Raw genomic sequence first — 7,485 nt, 5'->3', positions numbered from 1 at the left:
GGCTCTAGTAGAGGAGAGGAAAGAAATGGAGAGAGGACACATGTCCCTCTGCCATCTCTGAAGGATGTGATAAGCAGGATGCAAGTGGGCCGTGATCAATTTCCTAGAAAGAAAAATGATCAGAACAAAAACGGCAACAAAAAAAAACTCTCCATTACATTAATACAGTATTTTAATAGTCTGCACTATAAATATCCTCTGTAGTTCTGGATGCTATGCCTCACACAAAAGCCTGATGTTGATAGACACTCCAAGAAGGGATTCATAACTCAGTTTCACTAATATGTAGAAAACTCAGTTTTTTTAAACTCAGTTTTAACATTCTTAAATTTATTACAAAATGCATTAAGCAAACTAACTGTCCAGTACAAGGTAAAGGCAGTGAGCCTTAAAACTGCAATTTCAGTGACTGATCTCATGGTTCACAGGTGGTGCAGATGGACATTAATGCCATCACTGGAGAGGAAGAAAGAGGAGGGAGAGAAGACAAGGTAGGAGTCTCTGCTCTCCTGCCGTGTCTGTCTCTCCGTCTTAGCCCAGAGCCCCTTAGATGTCACTGATGGAGGGCAGCAGCCTACTTACCTGCTGAGGCTCCTGAAACCTCACCTGAGACCCTGAGTAGTAAACTTAGGCAAGTTACTTGGCTTCTTCTTGGCCCTTTTCCTCAGCGAGAAGCTGGATTGATAATAGCTCCTATTTTCAAAATTGTGTTAATTAAGTTATACTCATTTAAGGCCCATTAACATTAGCTATGATTATTAGTAGGCTTACCGGTGATGGTGTGGTTGGAATCTGAAAGTTCCTTTTCCTGACATCAACATGCGTCACTATTGGCTTCATTATAAAGTACTGCCAATTACATTTCTGTTAGAGGCAGAAAGAGCTCAAAAAGAACTAATTGGGGAAATGCATTTGCCATATATATCTATATATAATATAGATATGATGTATATTATATATTTATTATATCATATTATATGTGCCATATATTATGAATATATTGTAAATAATAGAATTATAATATATAATAATGTAATGAATATATTATAAATGTCATAATCTGTAATATAAAAACAAATGGAACTGGAGACACTAGATCCCTCATAACAGTTTTAAGTGTCACTCATGGTGGGAGACAAACAGTTGAAACATAGTCTAGTATGTTTCAGGCGTTGTTTCTTACTGTTAGAAATATCTGGAAGTACTAAAAGTTGGTAAAATAAAGGTAATTCCATGGAGGAGAGGTGCTGGTTCTGGAACTAGACATTAGGGTAGGAATTCCGTAAAACATAAACATTTGGAATTTTAATGCCTCGTGGCAGCACCGTGAGATGGAATTGACTCCTCAAGGAGCCAGTAAACTGACTTCTCTTCTGAAAAGAATCGTGGTGTGACTAAATTCTTCCCTCTTCATCTGTAAAAGAAATAAGTCACAAGAAATCTGTAAGCACTCTCCATTCCAAAATTCTATGATTTTGGTATTCTAATTTGGATAATTAATTTAATGATGAGACTGTAGTTCTCTAAAAGAAGCAGTGAAGGGCCTGCAGATAAAAATGCAAAGCTCACGTTCCATGACACCATCAGAACTGTTGATCCATAACTGGCAGGGCTGTCTCCGTCACTCTTTTTTTTTTTTTTTTTCCTACCATAAGTCTTGTTGGGACTAATAATTTGTAAATACCAATATCAGTTTTTGGTGGGAGACAGAAGAGTTGACAAGTACAGAGACCATACTTTCATACTAGGTTGCCAGTAGAAACTTCCCACTTAGCTACTTGTCCCCTCTGCTCTGAAGGGAAACACCGTAAGCTGGCGTAGCATTCAGTTTAGAGAAGTACTCAGATAACAACAGCTTGATTATGATAAAGATCAGGACTTTTCATGGCCTGTATAATCTTTCATCTGAAAGAATTTAAAAGGATTCTTTCATAAGAGGAAAAAAAAAATCTATCCAGAGATTTAGTCAAATCTCTACAGTGTTATACCCAACATTTTCAAAGATTGCAGTGTAATTCGCATACCACAAAGTCACCCTTTTAAGTGTACCATTTTTAGTGGTGTACATAACATTTTAAAATGAAGTAATTTAAATTGGGTCAGGTGCACAATAGCCACTTCATAAATATTTGTTCCCTTTACCTATTCCTGCATAACTACATTCTGAACTTGAAACAAATGAAATGAAGACACAAGTGACATTTGGGGGTGGTTCTGCTCTGCCTTGCCCCCCTGCCTTGGCGTGCGGGTGCTCACAAGAGCACATTGTGTCCATTTATTCCCAGCTCTGTGTTTACTGACGTCACCTTGGTGCTTTGAAATGGGCGCAGAGGCAATTACACTGTGGAAACTGACCAGTTCTACGCATCAGTTATGTTGTTTGAAAGCTGATTGTTAAGCATTCACCAGTACGCTCTGCTGATGTCTGTGAATGTCTTCAACACTAAATGTTACCATTATTCAGGGACACAATAAGTGCCTCAACTCTTTGCCATGGCCTAGAAAGTTAACTAAGTTCACTTTCTCTTTTGGAAACAGAGACTCTCAACTGGATAAATATTACATTCTTAACTAGCAAGTTAATTTCTGCATGAGTCTGGGGGCGGGTAAAAACATAACAAAATTTACCATCTTAACCATTTATAAGTGTACAGTTCAGTAGTGTTACATGTGACTCGCTTTTTTTGTCTCCTGTACCATGGTGTGGTGGACACTGGGTGTGATTATAAAATGTCTAAATGGTTCATGATTTCATCTGTAAGGAGGTGGTTAAATTCTAATTTGATCCAGCTTATGCCTTCATGATTAGGTTTTTTTAAAAATTTATGTCTGGCTGGTTTTTCAGAATCCCTTACAACTATTTTCACGTCAGGCTAACTCTTGGTTACTGGGGATCCTGGACCTCCTTCCTGGAGCATTGCAATTCTGTGATTCAGCTTTAATGGTCCCTGCAGTCTTTCTCAAATCCAAATCTCAGATTTATAGAATAGGACTGGATTCACCAAAGTTGGGTCCAAAAGACAGTTGCATGGTTCCAATCCTGACTCCATGGGAATCATTTTGAATGTGCTGGTTGAGGCAGAGTTCAAGAACTGCTCCTTCATGCAGAGCGATTCTGGGCAGCTAAAGAATCCAGTCTAGTACCATGTGCTTTATATATTAGGTTATGATACATGATGGCTTTCAGTAAAATATTTAATCACGATAGATATTTTAGCTAAGAATGTCTGTAATATTAAAGTACAGTGTAGATAAAATTAGTATAAAATTTCTGTAATCTTCAGAAGACAGAAAGAAGGGGGTTAATTAATATAATTCATTTGTGACTACATCTGGCTAAAATTTTAGTTGTATAATTATACAACTAATTCCTTGGATTTAAACAGGGACTGTTCTTCTTGACAGTTAGCTGCTGGTGTAAGTTAAGCATTAACACGTTTACTCTTATATTGTTCAAATGAGAAGACGGTTTCAGGTTTTGTTTTTTGTTTCTTTTTAAAGTCTGCCTCACCCAAGTTTATTTTACTTTATTTATTTATTTTTTTAATTTATTTATTTATTTTTATTTATTTATTTGACAGATAGAGATCACAAGTAGGCAGAGAGGCAGGCAGAGAGAGAGGAAGGGAAGCAGGCTCCCTGCTGAGCAGAGAGCCCCATGTGGGGTTTGATCCCAGAACCCTGAGATCATGACCTGAGCCGAAGGCAGAGGCTTTAACCACCTGAGCCACCCAGGTGCCCCACTTTATTTTATTTTTTAAGTCATCCCTACACCCAACAGGGGATTCAAACTCATGACCCCAAGATCAAAATCAAGTTAAGGCATAACTAAGGCTCTAACTAAAGGCACCCCTTTCAGATATTTTTAACCCCACAGAAAGGGGGAAAATTGTGATAGAAACTGTTGAAGTGAATATTTTCTAGGGATGCAGTGATTTAAGTGAAGTCTGCTGTCTCAAGACCTGTGCAGGCATTTCCTCAAAAAGCAATTGTGGTGTAGGGGACAGAGAATATAATTTGGCCCCAAGATTGGAACTATGAATCACTCATACCATTTTTACACCTCTCACTAGCTGTGTGATCTTGGGCATGTCACTGAACCTTCATTTCCTATCCATAAAACTGAGAATAATGTCTATTTGATAAAGTTGTATTGAAAATTGAGTTAAATAATGTGTACAAACATCCTTGTAAACTATCCTATTTTCAAAAAGGTAAAGCATCGATAGTTGTGCTCAGTTTTTACTTAAAGCATATCTTTTATGTATAACCAAACATTTATACATACCTAATGTTTACTTACTACTTCATTAACCATTTTTTAAAAGATTTTATTTATTTATTTGACACAGAGAGAGAGAGATCACCAGTAGGCAGAGAGGCAGGCAGAGTTGGTGGTGGGGAGGAAGCAGGCTCCCTGCTGAGCAGAGAGCCTGATACGGGGTTCGATCCCAGGACCCTGAGATCATGACCTGAGCCGAAGGCAGAGGCTTTAACCCACTGAGCCACTCAGGCGCCCCTTCATTAGCCACTTTTGGCACCTACTGCTGGCACATACTGTACCAGACCATTGGGGGTACCAAGATCCATCTAAAATGATCCCTGCCCTCAAGTAGCCAAACCCAAAGCTACTTGTTATTTAATCTAAGTAATTACCCCCGTGCTCATATTATAAAACCTTGCCTAAAAAGTACTAACCCAAAATCCATGAACACTGGATCTTCAGATTCAGTGGGCTACAGACTATGCCAGTCCTTCTGGTAAAGCCCATAATGAGCTGCCTTGGGGGGCGGCCTTCCCTGGAAGGATACCCGTGGAGGAGGACGGTTCTCCGCACTTGGGTAGGCATATCTTCACTCTTGACTAGATATCTTCTATATAATCACATAAATTTTCATTCATCAGAAACCATGTTCTTCTAGAACATAGGACTGCAAATAGAATTTGTTGAAGTGGACACTGTGGTACTCTGTGATATACCACCAGAACTCCCCTGGAGCATTGAAAGACTCCTATCTCCAACTGCATGAAGTGCCACAAAGCGTTGCAAACTGGGTGGCTTAAACAATGGAAATTTGTTCTTTTACAGTTCTAGAGGCTCGAAGTCCAAAGTCAAGGTGTTGGGAAGGTCTTGGTCCCTCCAAAGCCTCTAGAGAAGGATCTGTTCTTGCCTCTTGCCAAGCTGGGAGCCCTAGGCATTCTGGGCTTATGACTCTGTTTCTGTCTTCACATGGTAATCTCTCCTCTGGGTCTCTGTTTCTATAGTTGTGACCTATTTTCCTTCTCTTAGAAAGACACCTGTCATACTGTACTAGAGCCCACCCAAAGTTAGTATGTTTTCATCTGAACATAAGTACATTTGCAAAGACTCTATTTCCAAACAAGATCTTGTTCACGGGAACCAAGGGGTAGGACTTGAATATACCTTTGAGGGGATACAGCAGTCTATAACACCTGGTTATTTATTCATATTATTCTTACTAATAGGATTTTACACTTTTGGCACATGGTTCAGGAAAATTCCATTTTGTGTCATCATATTCTCCTTATAGAATATATGGTCAAGAAGAAGGCAGTGGGCATACTCTTGGCTTACAAAACAACTCCGAAAACGATAACCTTAATTAAACTCATTGAAGTGTAGAGTACAAACAGAGGGTGTTTTCTCTTCTAAGGACCAAGAACATATCTTGAACCCTCTCAAAATCTCAAAATAAACAAAAACAAACAAGTGGACCTATAATAAACTAGAAATCCTCTGTGCAGCATAGGAAAACATCAATTCAATGAAAAGGCAACCTATGCAATGGGAAAACATATTTCCAAATATATATCAGGATAAGGAGTAAATATCCAAACATACAAGGAATTCATTTCAATAGCAAAACAAATACCTCCTCTGCCACAATTAAAAAATGAGCAAAGAGGGGAGCCAGGGTGGCTCAGTGGGTTGGAGCCTCTGCCTTTGGCTCGGGTCATGATCCCAGGGTCCTGGGATGGAGCCCCACATTGGGCTCTCTGCTCAGTGGGGAGCCTGCTTCCTCCTCTCTCTCTGCCTGCCTCTCTGCCTACTTGTGATCTCTGTCTGTCAAATGAATAAGTAAAAAAGTCTTTTAAAAAAATGAGCAAAGGACCTAAACAGACATTTTTCCAAAGAAAATATTCAGATACCCAATAGAAAAAAAAAAAAAGATGCTGAACGTCATTAATCATCAAAGAAATGCAAATCAAAACCACAGCGAGCTATCTAGTCAGGATGGCTAGTCTCAGAAAGATAAGAGAGAACAAACACTGGGGAGGCTGTGAAGAAAAGGGAACCCTGTGCACTGTTGGAGGGAATGTAAGCCACCATGGAAAACAGTATGGAAGTTCCACGGGAAATTAAAAATTGAACCACCATATGATACAAAAATTCCACTTTTGGGTGTATATCCAGAAGAAATGAAATCATTATCTTGAAGTTACAGCTGTATTTCCATGTTCATAAAGGCATTATGCACAATATTCAACATACGGAAATAGGCTAAGTGTCTGCTGATAAATGAATGGACTGAGACGAGTGGTTATCTACACAACGGAATAGCATTCAGCCTTAAAAAAGAAGGAAATCCTGTCATTTGCAGTAAGATGAATGACCTGAAGGGCATTACACTAAGTGAAATAAGCCAGACAGAGAAAACAGATGCTCATGGTGTCCCTTACATACGTGATCCTAAAAAAGAAAACAAAAAGAAAAGATAAGAAAAGAAAATTTGAACTCAGAAAAGGAGAGTAGAAAAAGGGTTGCCAGACTGGGAGGTGCGGGGAAGAGAAAGAGATTTGTAAAAGGGTTTAAACTTTTGGTTCTAAGATGAATAAGGTCTGGAGGTCTAATGTAGAACATGGTGTCCATAGTTGGTAACACTGTACTGTATAATTGAAATTTGCTGAGAGAGTAGTACTTAAGTGTTCCCCCCCCCAAAAAGGATGTAAATGTCCTTATTGTTACAACTGTTACAAGGCACATTCTAGAGCTATTTCACAAGTGTGGTCTTTTGAACTATGGCATACAAAAACAAGTGTCAACACCACTAGGCTACCGCCAAAAGTGGCATTTGGTATGGTGGAGGATGAATTAAAAAGCTACCACAGATCCAGCCGCAGCCAGAAGCTTCCCCTCTTAGGGCTACGGGAGCCTTTTGCCTCTCCACTCTCATCTCAGACAATGTGCCACTGTGTCTCTGGGAGCTCTGCCTGGTGAGAGCAAAGGCTGTGACATCTGGCTTCCAGGGCTTCAGTGTGATCTTTCTTCTCCTTTTTTCTCTTTGCCTTTCCCCCCACAAAAAGCAGCAAGGAAGACATCTATTGAAGGGGAAAATGACATAAATCATCACAAATGGAAATCAGTTAATGGACAAGAGAAGCTGATCTGGATACCAAGGGATACTATTCTATGTAAAGTGAAATCTTAGGCTCATGAAAATTAAATTTTATGTTTTTGTTTTA

General features: G+C 39.2%; 1 long non-coding RNA gene across 1 annotated transcript; it reads left to right on the top strand.

Annotated features, from left to right (window-relative positions):
- The first annotated feature begins 431 nt into the window (after positions 1-431).
- LOC111147349 lies at positions 432-7,485 on the top strand. The gene is made up of 2 exons (XR_002640618.1): positions 432-491; positions 7,330-7,485. It is a non-coding gene; the product is annotated as an uncharacterized LOC111147349 (long non-coding RNA).

Source organism: Enhydra lutris, unplaced genomic scaffold, assembly GCF_002288905.1.
Source record: "Enhydra lutris kenyoni isolate GAN:26980312 unplaced genomic scaffold, ASM228890v2 scaffoldscaffold16, whole genome shotgun sequence".
Taxonomy (NCBI): Eukaryota; Metazoa; Chordata; class Mammalia; order Carnivora; family Mustelidae; genus Enhydra; species Enhydra lutris.
Note: the sequence above shows the minus strand (reverse complement) of the source record. Positions and strands in the feature narration are given on the sequence as shown.